The 15686-nt window shown below is 39.8% G+C and overlaps 3 protein-coding genes and 1 pseudogene across 4 annotated transcripts in view; 2 read left to right on the top strand and 2 right to left on the bottom strand.

Annotated features, from left to right (window-relative positions):
- Nucleotides 1–15686, bottom strand: part of RAB9B (RAB9B, member RAS oncogene family) — a 109339-nt gene that overhangs the window by 87166 nt on the left and 6487 nt on the right. The window lies entirely within an intron of this gene.
- LOC697805 (thymosin beta-15A) overlaps nucleotides 11558–15686 on the top strand; it is a 55528-nt gene continuing 51399 nt past the window's right edge. The window contains exon 1 of the mRNA XM_077989282.1: nucleotides 11558–15284. The gene's annotated coding sequence lies outside the window, so the exon portion shown is untranslated. The remainder of the gene's footprint in view (nucleotides 15285–15686) is intronic.
- Nucleotides 11558–15686, top strand: part of LOC106995284 (solute carrier family 25 member 53-like) — a 33154-nt gene continuing 29025 nt past the window's right edge. Inside the window, exons 1-3 of the mRNA XM_077989261.1 lie at nucleotides 11558–11712; nucleotides 14034–14153; nucleotides 15199–15284. The gene's annotated coding sequence lies outside the window, so the exon portion shown is untranslated. The remainder of the gene's footprint in view (nucleotides 11713–14033; nucleotides 14154–15198; nucleotides 15285–15686) is intronic.
- Nucleotides 12696–15079, bottom strand: LOC100423328 (ETS-related transcription factor Elf-2 pseudogene; annotated as a pseudogene).

Genomic DNA, 15686 nt, shown 5'->3' on the forward strand with positions numbered 1-15686 from the left:
ATAGTATTCCATGGTGTATATGTGCCACATTTTCTTAATCCAGTCTGTCACTGATGGACATTTGGGTTGATTCCAAGTCTTTGCTATTGTGAATAGTGCCGCAATAAACATACGTGTGCATGTGTCTTTATAGCAGCATGATTTATAATCCTTTGGGTATATACCCAGTAATGGGATGGCTGGGTCATATGGTACATCTAGTTCTAGATCCTTGAGGAATCGCCATACTGTTTTCCATAATGGTTGAACTAGTTTACAATCCCACCAACAGTGTAAAAGTGTTCCTATTTCTCCACATCCTCTCCAGCACCTGTTGTTTCCTGACTTTTTAATGATCGCCATTCTAACTGGTGTGAGATGGTATCTCATTGTGGTTTTGATTTGCATTTCTCTGATGGCCAGTGATGATGAGCATTTTTTCATGTGTCTGTTGGCTGTATGAATGTTTCCAGCTTCATCCATTAACCTGCAAAGGACATGAACCGATCCTTTTTTATGGCTGCATAGTATTCAATGGTGTATATGTGCCACATTTTCTTAATCCAGTCTTTCAGAGATGGACATTTGGGTTGGTTCTAAGTCTTTGCTATTGTGAATAGTGCCACAATAAACATACGTGTGCATGTGTCTTTATTGTAGAATGATTTATAATCCTTTGGGCATATGCCCAGTAATGGGATGGCTGGGCCAAATGGTATTTCTGGTTCTAGATCCTTGAGGAATCACCACACTGTCTTCCACAATGGTTGAACTAATTTACACTCCCACCAACAGTGTAAAAGCGTTCCTATTTCTCCACACCCTCTCCAGCATCTGTTGTTTCCTGACTTTTTAATGATCTCCATTCTAACTGGCGTGAGATGGTATCTCATTGTGTTTTTGATTTGTATTTCTCTGATGACCAGTGATGATGAGCATTTTTGCATATGTCTCTTGGCTGCATAAATGTCTTCTTTTGAGAAGTGTCTGTTCATATTCTTTGCCCACTTTTGGATGGCGTTGTTTTTTCTTGTAAATTTGTTTAAGTTCTTTGTAGGTTCTGGATATTAGCCCTTTGTCAGATCGGTAGATTGCAAAAATTTTCTCCTGTTCTGTAGGTTGTCTGTTCACTCTGATGATAGTTTCTTTTGCTGTGCAGAAGCTCTTTAGTTTTTTTTAAATTTTAAAGAATAGTATTTTATTGAATAGGTTTTATTCGCAGAAAAATAAGCTTTAATCTACAATGAATGCCAGATTATACAGCAGAAAGCAGTTTTCTTAGTTTCCCACACAGAAAGGTTCTTAGTAAGTGAAAAAAGCCATAAAATCATATTCACAAATATAGTACTCTGTCTCAAAACATTTCACATGATTATTCACAATACTAATACAATTAGATCAGTCATTCATTTAGGTTAAAGTATAACAGTAATGAAAAAAATGCAAAATCTATCATAGATTACATTAAAACCCTTGCTACATCAAACCAAAAATGCAAATTTCTTACTAAATCCAGAAAAATGGTAAAATATATAGTAATTAAAAATATTACATTAATGATACAGAATAAGAAAGTGGTAAATTCCAAAAATCTATAGGCATATTTGCAAACTTCAGACTTCAAAGTTGAAGCTCTTTAGTTTAATTAGATCTCATTTGTCAATTTTGGCTTTTGTTGCCATTGCTTTTGGCGTTTTAGTCATGAAGTCTTTGCCCATGCCTATGTCCTGAATGGTATTGCCTAGGTTTTCTTCTAGGGATTTTATGGTGTTAGGTCTTACATTTAAATCTTTAATCCATCTTGAGTTAAATTTTGTATATGGTGTAATGAAGGGATCCAGTTTCAGCTTTCTACATATAGCTAGCCCATTTTCCCAACACCATTATTATATAGGGAATCTTTTCCCCATTTCTTTCTTTTTTTTTTTTTTGTCAGGTTTGTCAAAGATCAGATGGTGGTAGATGTGTGGTGTTATTTCTGAGGTCTCTGTTCTGTTCCATTGGTTTATATATCTGTTTTGGTACCAGTACCATGCTGTTTTGGTTACTGTAGCCTTGTAGTATAGTTTGAAATCAGGTAGCATGATGCCTCCAGCTTTGCTCTTTTGGCTTAGGATTGTCTTGGCAATGTGGGCTCTTTTTTGGTTCCATATGAACTTTAAAGTAATTTTTTCCAATTCTGTGAAGAAAATCACTGGTAGCTTGATGGGGATAGCATTGAATCTATAAAGTACTTTGGGCAATAAGGCCATTTTCACAATATTGGTTCTTCCTATCCATGAGCATGGAGGAGTTGTTTCTTATGGATGAGCAAAGAAAGTAGTTTCTTGAGATGGCATCTACTCTTGGTTAAGGTGCTGTGAATAGTGTTGAAATGACAACAAAGGATTTAGAATATTACATAAACTTAGTTGATAAAGCAGTGTCAGGGTTTGAGAGGACTGACTCCAATTTTGAAAGAAGTTCTACTGTGGGTAAATGCTGTTAAACAGCATCACATGCCACAGATAAATCTGTCATGAAAGGAAGAGTCATTTGATGTGACCAACTTCATTGCTGTTTTATTTTAAGAAATTGCCACAGCCACTCCAACCATCAGCAACTGCCATCCTTATCAGTCAGCAACCATCAACATCAAAGGAAGACCCTCCTCCATCAAAAAGATTACAACTCATTAAAGGCTCAGATGATCATTAGCATGTTTTAGCAGCAAAGTATTTTTAAATTAAGTTACATATGTTTTTTAGACATAATGCTATTGTGTACTTAAGAGACTACAGTATAGTGTAAATATAGCTTTTATAGGCACTAGGAAACAAAAAATTTGTGTTACTTACTTTATTGTGATAATTTACTTCATTGCAGTCATCTGGAACTGAACCCACAATATGTTCAAGGTATGTGTGTATTTGAAGGTTGACGAGGGTAGATTTGTTGGAGTATGTGTTGGGGGATAGGGATGGGTTGGGGAAGAAAAGCCAAACTTCAGTCGTTTGAGGAGTGAGTGGGTGATGAGAAATGGACATATAAACAGAGTACTCTTTCAAAGAAATTTGAATTAAAAACAGAAAATGGATACTGGTCAGTAAGTAGCAAAAGTGAGATGTGGTATCACAGGAGAGTTTTTTAAGACTGGATATCTAAGAATGTTTCAGAGGTACCCAATAATAGTGGTAGAATCTCAACTAATGATATTGTTGTTATATTACTCTCATCATCACTATACCTCTACCATACTAATTTCCATAAAATACCCATTTTATCTCCCCACTTCACTGGATAAACTCTAAATTCCTCTGCTTGGGATGTAGGTTCCTCTAAAAAGGTAGCATACCATCTAGCTTTATCATTTATATGCTTCATAACATTGGGCAGCTCGCTTAATTTCTCTGAGACCTAATTTTCTCATCTGTAAATTGAAATGGCCCACACTTACCTTAGCAGAATACAGAAAGATTACCTGGGGCTTCTCTCTGACCTCACTCCTGATAGTCCTTGAAGAAGACCCAGCTTCCATGAGACCTGTTTTTAATTCCTACTGCAGAGAGGTGCTGGAATTTGCCAGTTCTCTGTGTATGCTGAGCAATTAAATGCTGCCTCTTAATCAAATGCTGATTGTATATTTATTTCTTTTTGGTGTTGGAAATACAAAGTAACATCAATAGGTTACATTTCATGAGAACTTGCTAAATTTTGGGAGTTGTATAGACTTTTTAAAAAATTTTTATTCTTTTCTTGAGACAGGGTCTCATTCTGTCACCCAAGCTGGAATGCAGTGACACAATCATGGCTTATTGCAGCCTCAAACTCCTGTGCTCAAGCAATCCTCCTGCCTCAGTTTCCTGAGTAGCTGTGACTAAAAGTGTGCACTACCACATCTGGCTACTTTTTCAATTTTTTGTAGAGACAGTCTCTTGCTATGTTGCCCAGGCTGATCTTGAACTCCTGAGCTCAAGCAATCCTCTTACCTCGACCTCCCAAAGTGCTGGGATTATAGCGGTCAGCCACCGTGTTCAGACTACACATTTATTTTCAATCTAACAAACAGATAATGCTTACACTAGGATTGTTTCCAAGGAACACTTAATATATACTAGAATGTTTCTAAGCACTCCAAAGGTATAAACTCATACAACCCTCAAAATAATCCCACTTACAGGTGGGAAAATTAAGGCACATAAAAGTTAAGTAAGTTGCTCAACATCACTTAGCTGGTAAGTGGTAGAGCTTAGACTTGAAACCAGGGCATATAGCTTTAGATTTTGTGCACCCTGTTACTACACTGTAATGCCCCTCACGTAAGCTTAACAACAACCCAGTGAAGCAGGTACTGTTATTATTCTTATTTTACCCTGAGACTCAGAGAGATTAGATCACTTGCCTAAAGTCACATGGCTAGCAAGTGGTGGGTGAGGTTTGAACCAGGTTTGTCTGATTCTTAGGCATTTTGACAGCATGTTAACTAGTCATTCTTCTAACAGTTTGATCCTTTTTTGCCATATGTGCATATTACCTATACAATTATTTATTTCATAAAGCTATTTTAATTAACTGATTTTAAATAACTTTTTATGTATTTTGTAAGCAATAATATCTATGGTTTCACAGATAACATATTATTGACATATTTTTAATTCACACTAAACTGCATAAACTGTTTTTAAAAATCTGTGTACCTCCATGGACATAGAATGTGGAATAAACATTGGAGACTTGGAATGGTAGGAAGAAAGTGAGGGATCAGAAATTGCTTAATGGGTACAATGTACACTATTTGGGTGATGGTTACACTGAAGGCCCAGACTTCACCACTGTGCAATATATCCATGTAACAAAACTGCACTTGTACCTCTTATATTTACACAAATAAAAATTCTTTACAAATCTGTGTACCACTTAAAACTATCTCATCTACCTGAAGAGGCATGTATACCACATTTTGGGATATATTGCATCATATTGCACTTTTAACCCATAGCCCACCCTTCATCTCCAAAGTTCTGTTCAAACCCGTTTTCCCAGAAATCACATGGGCTATTAGTTTCTCTTTTGGAGTCAAAGAAAGAAAACATCTTTAGTGGAGTACCTAGACTGGTCACAACCCAGTGATTAGGATAATACGTGCATTCCAATGGATGCTGGTGATGTTTTGTGGTTAGAGGTGGGGAAGCAGTGCAGGAGAATCATTCATCATACAAACAGAGCCAATAAAAACATTATTCAAATCTTTACAAATGTTTCACTTGTACTCCAACATGCTACCGTCCTAGAAGGCAGCAAAACAGGCTTGGTCCACTCTACTAATTCAAATTATCTGCTTGGCTTTGTAGATCTTTCCAGGACATATATGTACTGCCACGTTCATTGTGCCTTTATTCACAATAGCAACCTCAGTGCTCATAGATGTATGAATTGATAAAAAATTGTGACATCTATATCTGTATATAGACATAGATATATACACACACATTAAGATGTTATTCGACCTTAGAAAAGAAGGGTATAATGCCATTATGACAATATGGATGAACCTGGAGGATAAACCTCCAGGTTTATAAAGTGAAATAAGCCAATCACAGAAGGAAAAATGCTGTATCTCACTTATATGTAAGATCTAAGAAAAAAAGTCAAACACACAGAAATAGAGTAGAAGGGTGGTTAGCAAGGGTGGAGGGGGTGGCAGGAAATGGGGAGATGTAGATTAAAGAGTGCAAATTTTTAGTTTTGCAGGGTAAATAAATTTAGAGATTTCTACAATAGTAGAGCTGTAGTAATAATATTGCATTGTATGTTAAAAATTTGGTAAGAGAATGGATTGTATGTGCTCTCATCTCACACACACAGGCACACACACACATGGACAAACACAAAGGTAATAAATTAATAACAAACTAAACTGTGAGACTTCCAGAACTTACTCAAACCAACCAATCAGAGCTCACACACACAAAGGTAAGAGACTAATAACAGACTAAACTGTGAAACTTCCAGAGCTTACTTGAACCAAGCAATCAGAGCTCACTGGCCTCAACCCATCAAGGCTCAACTGTCTCGACTAATCAGGGCTCAGTTCTATCATCCATCAAAACTAAATGAGTTAGAATCCTTCATTTTGCACAAACCTACCTGACAGGGAACCTGGGAAGGAAATTTTGCTATGAAACTTGAATTCTTCCTTTGTTCTTTGGAACACATCTTTATTTTACACCAAAGGCTGTGTCTCTGTGGTTTGCCAACTATACACTGGAACAAAGTTGCTCTCTTACAAATTACTTTACAGATGACTTTTTTTTTTTCCAAAATGTCATTTACAGGTTCCTATATCATTATAAAAGGGTTATTTAAATTTATTTGTAAACAGTGAGTGGAAAATTTAAGAAAACTGATGAAATATTGGGCTTTGAAGTAAGTCAACAAATTTCAAGAATAGATTCACAAAGTGTATTTCCTTTCCACAGAGGTAAAATATTAGAAATCAATTTTTTAAAAATGGAAAATCTCCAACTGCTTTGAGATAAAGCATACATGTATATAATAATAAATCAACAAAAAGTACTAGGGCCATGAAGAAAACACAATAGAAATTAGAAAACATTAAAATAAATATTAACATTCAAGTTACTTGAGCAAAAAGCAGTCATCCTAATTTTTTTTAATTGCCTACCTTTCTCCTGTTTTGAATTGATGCAAGAGGCAAGACGCATGTCCTGCTCCCAGCTCTGGATTCATGTCCTTAAATCACCATGATTAAAAACAAGCAAGATGACAGCCATAGTCAAAGACGCGAATCTGTTTCTATTCAACCTCAAGGCTGAATTGCACAAGTAAGATCTTAATGCTTTAGCTCCAGCAACCGTCCCACATTCTGGGCCAATGGCTGTGGTTTAGAGGCTGCAGGTCTTTCACTGGCTGTGCTATCGGAGACTGGGACTTGGGCTGTTATCATTGGTACCACCATCCATGCATAATCGCACACCTTAAAGTCTTATTCTAAACCTTGAAAGATTACAGGCTTGAAAAGAGAAGAACTGGATAAACGTGAATGAAATGGAATAGTAATTTGAGACTCTAAAAGCATGAAAAAGAAATGGTTGCTTGAAATAGAAATTGTTTCTTGAAAACTTGATTTATCCTATTTCTGTGTTTCTGTCTTCCTGATACATATAAACTATTACCCTAAGATAAGTTGACAAGTTTGATTACGAATTTCGTGATTCTCATATGTGCTTTTGTACTTTATATTTTGCATATAACGCAAAAAAACACAAAAAACAAAAAACAAAAAAACAAAAAACAAACAAAACCCCTTTATAAGTGTGGAGGACTGACAGAGAATAAGGTGAATGACTTCATTATGAAAACAATTGTGACCTGACTGATCCTAATAAACGGTGATTTAGAAATATAACTGACAGAAAAGACCATGCATGTAGTAAAGAGATTAAATGAAAAATCACTAAATGGAATGAATTATTTTCCACGGAAAAACTGCACCACATATATAGACTGAAACAGAGTTGATAATGTTTAGTTCTTGAGGAAAGAATGCATGAAAAATCGTCAGGACGCCACAGGTCGCCTGCCTCCTTGACAGTCCTCAAATCAAAAGGGCGCCACCCACCCCCACCCTCCAGTAGGTCCCCGCCTTGGTGGGCTACAGTTCTTTCAAACCAAGTGCGGTGGCTCTGAAAAGAGCCTTTGGGTTTCGGTGCTCAGGCGCTCCTGAGGCAGCTCACTTGCTCCTGGTGTAGCGGAGCACAGCCTTAGAGCCCCTGGACACGGCATGCTTGTCCATCTCCCACGGGAGCATCAGGCGAATGGTGGTCTGCATCTCGCAGGAGGTGATGGTGGCGCGCTTGGTGGCGATGTGCTCCAAGATGTCGTGAATGAACGAATCTATGATATCCACCGCTTCGCGGGAAAGGCTGAGGCCCTCGTGAACCAGCTTTAGCACCCGGGGAAAATGGGCGGCGAAGTTGTTCCTGCGGTGGTTGGGGCGGCAGCGCCTGTCCTTCTGCTTGTGGGCCGTCGTGGCATTGGCCGCTTTGGGCTCCTTGGTGCTCACGCTTTCCTCGGAGGTCATCTCAGAGGAAGGCTCAGCCATCTTGGAGTCAGCTGCCAGTGGATAGGAGGAACAGACAATGGCTGTTGATCACCAGAGGGAGGGCTTTTTGTAGTCACCACATGACTGACATCACGGGCCAACTTGAGGTCTGATTGGATGAAGTGACACACAACACAGCGTTCAAGGTGATTGGATGGTCCTGTTGCTTGGCATCTTATCAACCAGTCACAGAGGGTGTTGGCCGTCCTAAACACCCGCCTACTTGCCTCTCTCAGAAAAAGTTACACAGATAGATGCCCCACAGGGCAGAAAGCTCATCCGCCCCCCACCTCAGCTGATCCATGTCGCACCATGAGCACTTTGAAGGGTGTCACTGAAAACTCCCAAAGAGGCAATTTCATCTCGTGCTCCTTGAAGAGAGCCTGACCTCCAGAGCCCAAGTCCATTATGCCAGAGGAATGACTGTGGCCCCGTGTGGACCATTTCTCACCCATCTCAGAATCTACTGTTATCCTGGGCTAAGCCACCCTGGCTTGAGCAGGATCTCCCTGACATGGCAGCCGAAGGCTCCTGGGCATAAAAGGACCCAGCTGTTTGGTTCTTGTCCTCAGTTCTGATCAACCCCTTCAGTGAATGGGGATAAGGAACAATGACAAAGCCACAGTCTCCAAGCAGACAACACAAAAAGAAAGGAGCTTTGATTTAAAAAATATATACAAATACTCAACATTTACCAAGATTAAAACTGCATTCTTAACAACACTTAGATACTTTTTTAAAAAAAGGTTTAAATGTTAGAATCTGCAAATAGACATAACAGCTACAGTATTTTTAAAATTCCTAAATTCTTAAAAAAATTGATTCTCAAGGCAACCTTCTTAGGGAGGAAAAATGTATCCATAAAATGCAAACATTTCAACATTCAAAGGATTTATTATATTACATGCAAAACATTTCCCAAACATGTCTACCTCAGAATAAGTTGTAGCAATTGAACCAAAGACAGGACTTACGAACTTGAGTATTAAGTGTAGTGGAAGTAATTGAGCACACCAATGACGTGCCATTCAAAATGGCCAGTCTTGGCAAGGTTACTCCCTGTCAGACCGTTCAGGTAAAGCAAATCCTCCTGGCAATACAATGAAGTTAGTAAAATGGTCCCAGATTATGATGGGGAAAAAAAGTCTTTTTTACCTAAAAAGGTATACTATGGTAAGAAAACCAGTGAGGTAAGCACACACACATGAAATTCTAAACAGTCCTTTCTAAAAATTGGGGTACACAAATCCTACTTGAAATTGTAGCAACCAAATCCTGCTCTTGATTGGATGGAGGAGGCAAGGGGCATGTCCATATATTCCCTGAATTAATATTCTCAAATCGTCATCATTAAAACATGTAAGCAAACAAACAAATAGCATACAAACACACCAATTTCCTCCTCTACATCCAGCAGGAACAGCCCAGAAAGGCTCTGGTTGGTTCATTCTGTGTCTTGAACTATTTTGTGTCACTATAACAGAATTCCCGAGGCTAGGTAATTTATAAGGAAAAGCAGTTTATTTAGTGGATGGTTCTGTAGGCTGGGAAACACTGGGACATGACCCTGGCTCCTGTGAGGGCTTCCGTGCTGCCTCATAATATAGCAGATAAGATCAAACGGGAAGAGGACAGGTGTAAAGAGAACCCAAGAGATGTCCTGGCTTTGTAACAACCCTCTCTAGAGGGGAGGAAACTAACGCATTGCCGAGAGAATGAATCCAGTCTCTCCAGAGTGAGAGCTAAGTCACTACTGGAAGAATGGCACCAAGCCAGTCATGAGAGATCTGCCCCTCATGATCTGCCCACATCAGATGCATTGGGGATCACACTTCAACATGTTTTTGGGTGGGGACAAACAAATCATATCCAAACTGAGGCATCCTGAGTCGCCTCCGTACACTTTTGGCCAGTGACTGTGGCTCAGAGACTGTAATTCTGTCATTGGTTGAGCCAGTGGAGACAGGAGTGTGAACAAAAGTTCTCTGAAAAGGAATTTGGAGGACAGAGCACTTGTGCCAGTGAATACTTGGCAATCCTGGGAGAGGCTGTCTTGGGTGTGAAACCAATTGCATTGAAGGGAGTGGTAGGGTTTAACAGTGAGTGGTAGGGTTTAAAGTTCGTTCCCTCTGAACTCCTTAATAAAGCCCACTTATGCAAACGAAGGATTGAAATCACTGAGTTCTGATAGGCCTGCACAGCTGAGCTCTGATTGGTCAATGACACTGATCCCTGATTTGTTGATAGAGCCTAGCTCTGATTGGCTGGTTCTGGTGTGCTCTGGAAACCTCAAAGTTGAACAGAGGTGTGAGTTTTCTGGGAACTCAGGGTACATGTGTGACCTCTAGTCAGCAAATGGCCGCTTGGCTCCATTTGAATTTAGGCCCAGTTAGCCACTTGTGATCCATCTTAAAGGATTGGTTCTTTGACATTCAAATATGTGTCCAGAGGCGTGAGCTGCTGTCATTGGATTCTTCCATCATCTGAGTGATGCAGAGTAGCTTTATTTAGTCTTATCTAGTTTCTTTAGTCACCAAAATAAGCTTTGTCAGTATGAGAATGGTTCTGCACATTCTCTGATCTTTTTGTTACTCATGTTTGCTAATGTAGCCCATTACCATTCCTTCTTGCATCTCAGATTATCTTTTTGTGATCACTTTCCATCTGCCTAAAGTATGTTCTTCCTGCGTTCTTTGAAGGTGAAGTTCACTGGTGTAAACACTGCTACTTTTCTAGTTAGAAATGTCTTTTCAGATTGGGATCCACAGGAAGCAGACTCTGAGATGGATTTTAGTGTGCATGACATGTACTTAGAATTAATCCCTGAGGAATGGAAGGGAGGGAAGCAGGAGTGGGCACAGAGAGAAGTGCACCCATACTGCAGGCCCAACCAAAGCCTCTTTGGATCCCAAGGGGAGTTTTGAAGGTAAATGGCCAATCAGAATTATTCCACCTTGGGCAGAGCAAGCCAGATGTTTGTGCCTCCTCTTGAATCAGTCCTTGGATGTGGTTAATCTCTGTAAGTGCGTGACCTTGGGCAAGGCAGCTCCTGCAGCTCGGGTCATACCTGAAAGAATTGATGGCTGATGACTGGCATCCGACTGCTGTCCCAGCAGCTGAAGCAGCAAATCTGTCCTTGAAGGGGGTTCGGGGTGGTCTACCTGCATGTCTGTCACAGCTTACTTCTTAAACGATGTTTGGCTAGGAATGCAACTCTAGCATGACAGCTATTTTTTCCTCAGTGCTTCCTTTTGGCCTCCATTTGTTGATGTATAGATGTCTGCTGTCTAATTTGTACTCCTTTATAGGCAATGTATCTATTTTATGCTATTATGATCTTTGTTTATCATTATGCTGTAGCTTTACTATGATGTGTCCAGGTGTGCTTCCTAAGTTTAGTGAATCATTTATCTCCCTAATTTTGGAAACTTACGGGCCATTTATTTACCAGTTTCATTTCTATATTTCAGGAATCCTACTTGGATACACTTTGAAACAAGAGCAAACCGAAACACAATATACTTCAAATAGTTTGTTGAATATACAAACTATGATAGTTCAAATCTGAACACTGGTACTTTTCCTCTTGAATTTCAACCAAGTAAAAAAGAAAAGAAAGAAAACTCCAGGTATTAGAGCTACCTGACAAAAACTCATGCTGAACCTGATCTTCCAAGTGACAGTAGAACTGAAACGGATGTGTCTGTACAGATGCCAGGGCTGTGTGGGTGGCACAAGTATGATATAGCAAAAGAACAGGAACCAACGGTCAATTTGTCCACAATTAGGGAGCTAATTGACTTTACCACATAAAATGTTTCATGTGAATTCTACAACAATACTGTGTTATGTACAAAATTAAAATTTTTTTTGTTTTAATGGAAAAGCTTTACACAAACAAGCCATTAGCTCATTTCAAGAAAAAAAAAACCCTAAAAATTAGTTTGTCTTCGTTTTAAATCAACTTAAGTTATATGATATATATATATATTTTCATATGCAGTAGATCTTTTCTTCTTTCTTTCTTTCTTTCTCTTTCTTCTCTCTCTCTTTCTCTTTCTTTCTTTCTTTTTCTTTCTTTCTTTCTTTCTTTTTCTTTCTTTCTTTCATCTTTCTCTTTTGTGCTTTTCACTTTCTGACGCTTTTGGATCCATTCTTCAGTTCACATTCTAAAATACTTGTATTGGGTGAAAATGCATAGTACAAAAGTTGGTAATTTCCATCCATTATCTTTGTGGCCTATAAAACTGGAAATCGATGAAGAAAAAAACCCTGCTGATCAAGTTTGAACCCTCCTACAGAAAGGATCTGAACAACTGGGTGGCAGAAGAAATTCTAGCAATTAAGCATGTGGAACACCCTTAGAGAGACAGCCTGGACCTGCGTGGAGGAGTGCATTACCCCAACATCAGCTTTGAGATGATGGAGCTGGATTTTGGCTGCATCCTGAATGATACTGAGGTCATTCGCTAGGTTACCATCACCAACTGCAGCCCCTTGGTCGTGAAGTTCCGCTGGTTCTTCTTGGTGAATTACGAGGAAAATCAGATAATGTAGCACCGGCATAGAACTCCCACAGAACTCTGCTGTTCATTTATTTTCTCTTTCAGGCTTTTCACTAGGTTTTCTGTATTCTGTGTACTCATCATTCATGAATATTTTCATTTTTGACAACTAATTACTGAGGGAATTAATAAGGGGCTTAAAATCATGACTCATTCTAGGTTTCCTAACAGGAAACCTAGATAAAGCATCTTTGAAAGTCCCAATCACCACTGAATTAAGAAAACAATATCCATAAGCCCATTTTAATTTTGAATCTAGTGGTAAGATCATTAAAATTTCATCACTAAAAATTAAAGTATTTGTAGAGTTTTTTAAAAAACACCTGTATTAGCAGAGTATTCACATAGCACAAGTTAAGTGAGTAGTGTGAGAACACAGTAATACTTGCTAACATGCATATACAATGCATTAAAAGTTGCTATATGTAACAATGAGATCACCCATCCCAACCCCTCCTCGCTGAAAACTGTATAACCTCTTGCAGAATGTCAGTGTTTCAAATCTTAGCATAACTTGAGATAGTAGCGTGCTGCCTGGTCCCTTTCAATCCTTTTTCCTATTGACGGGTTCAGTTGTTTTCCTACTGTAAGAGGGAGGTTTCTGTCAGCATCTCAATGCGTTTAGTTCATTTCTCACTGACACATGGGATAGGGAATTTATTTCCAGTAAGTTTCATTGTTTTCTTATGTGCATTAAAATGTTTTAAAGTCTTCTTTGACGTTTCTCGATGACTTCCCTTGCAAGTGTTTATGTCAGTACTACCACTCACAGTCTGAAGTCCATGGTGGGGCTGCCATTTTATTTTTCACATGTCAATAGTCTTTCTGTTCTTATAGTTAGTTAATCGAAGGGCAATAGCAGAAGGCTCACTGACAACCGCTACTTGGGTCACTGTCTTGTGTCATCTGCTGGTTTCTCTTCTACCAGCTGCGGTCTCCACATCATCTTTCTACTGGTTTTCCACTGCTTCTGATTTAACCTTTTATGACTGCACTGATAACTTCAAGAAGAGTCTGGCCAGATGCCTGTTGAGTAGGCAGTGATAGTCCCATTAAAGGTGTACCATGCACTATTGAAACAGTGGTAAGTGCTCTCACAGCCAGGGGGTTTCCAACGATGTTAATGACTTAGTCAGTCAGAATTGACTTCATCTGCTACTTACACTGTGCAGACTTGGATGTGTAGCAGGGATGGTAATGAGTTTGGCAGACTGGATGGTGATTTCGTCTCTGTTTTCAGTAGAAGCTGGCATCCCAGTAGGGTTTGCCTGAATGATTACCTTTGGTGAGGCTGCTTCTGTTGGACTAGTGGTGGTTATTAATGGTGCACCGGCAATAACTGACTCAACTGTCATAGTTGAAATTTTCTGATGTCATGACTGCAGGTACTTGCATTGCCCCACGTACTGTCCTTGGAGCTGCTGCTGTTGCTGACACAGATTTGGTAGTAGTAGGAGACCTGGAGGAAGCATGGTGACCAGGGGAAATGATATTCACAACTCCAGGTACAACCTTCTCTGCTCTGGAGCAGTTTATAGGAGATGAGTTATTTCCACCAAGGACAGAAGTTGCTGCTTTCAGGACACTCTCTGCAGACAGTGACACTCGTTCTAATGACTTGCATCAGAAGCTGCTGCTAAACCTTCATTACAAGTCTGGCATTTGTCATCATCTATGACCAATCTGTTTGAGGGCATATCCTTGCACTGATATACAAGCCTCTGTCCTTCAGCCTTTTCAAAAATTTCCCTACAGTAATAAGATCTAAAAGCACATCCCTTGGCTTCATAATTCATGTCTGGCTTGTTCTTACACTTTTCCCAAAGCTTACAGATAGTGTTTGAATACAGAGGCTTAAATATGGCTTTTTCTCCCTAAGCCCATGTAATATACCTGGACAAATATTTTTCAACATTGAGGCTTTGCCAGAGCATACCAGAACCATACAATCAGAGCTAGGGTCTATCAACCAATCAGGGCTCAGTGGCATTGGCCAGTTAGAGCTCAGCAATTTCAATCCTTCGTTTGCATAAATGGGCTTTATTAGGAAGTTCGGAGGGAAAGTTTACTATTAAAACCCGACCACTCTCTTCAGTGTAATTGGTTTCATATCCAAGGCAGCCTCTCCAGGGATTGCCAAGTGTTCACTGGCACAACAAGAGCTCTGTCCTCCAAATTCCTTTTCAGGGAACTTTTGTTCACACGCCTGTCTCCACTGGCTCAGCCAATGACGGAACTACAGTCTCTGAGCCAGAGTCACTGGCCAAAAGTGACTTCCAATTTGGAGCCGGGGGTGGGGGCAGGTGGCGTGTGGTGTCCTACACATTTTTTGTGCATTCTTTTCCGTGAACCAAACATTGTCAGCTCTCATATATCTATAGCGCAGTTTGCTCCGAGAGAACGTGGTGGATTTTCCACAGTCGTGGAGCATATCTTCAGTTTTCTAAACGGTCACTTTTATTAGTTATTTTTCTAGGTTCTCGTTTATGGGAACGTTTTCGTTTTACTCATAGTTTCCTTTTTCACTCTCATGCTCTCTCGCGTGTACAGTGGGATTTTCCTGACTTTCATTGTGTGTGATATGGCAACAGATCACGTCCAGAAGCAGTTACAAGAATCCAGCTGACTTTTCCTAGGTAAGAAGTCTAGGGGATTTTCAATTATCTAAAAGAAAGTCGATCACCACTCTACGGCTTTAGAAAAAATATTTTTTCATGTGCGTTTGTAATTTATGTTAACATGAGGTGATAGGTTTTGTTTGTTTGTTTGTTTGTTTGTTTGAGATGGAGTCTCGCCTTGTCACCCAGGCTGGAGTGCAGAGGCGTGATCTCGGCTCACTGCAACCTCACCCTCTCGGGTTCACCCCATTCTCCTGCCCCAGCCTCCCGAGTAGCTGGAACTACAGGCGCCTGCCACAACGCCTGGCTAATTCTTCGTGTTTTTAGTAGAAACGGGGTTTCACCCTGTTAGCCAGGAAGGTCTCGATCTCCTGACCTCGTGATTCACCCGCCTCGGCCTCCCAAAATGCTGGGATTACA

The sequence above is a fragment of the Macaca mulatta genome, chromosome X (assembly GCF_049350105.2).
Source record: "Macaca mulatta isolate MMU2019108-1 chromosome X, T2T-MMU8v2.0, whole genome shotgun sequence".
NCBI lineage: Eukaryota > Metazoa > Chordata > Mammalia > Primates > Cercopithecidae > Macaca > Macaca mulatta.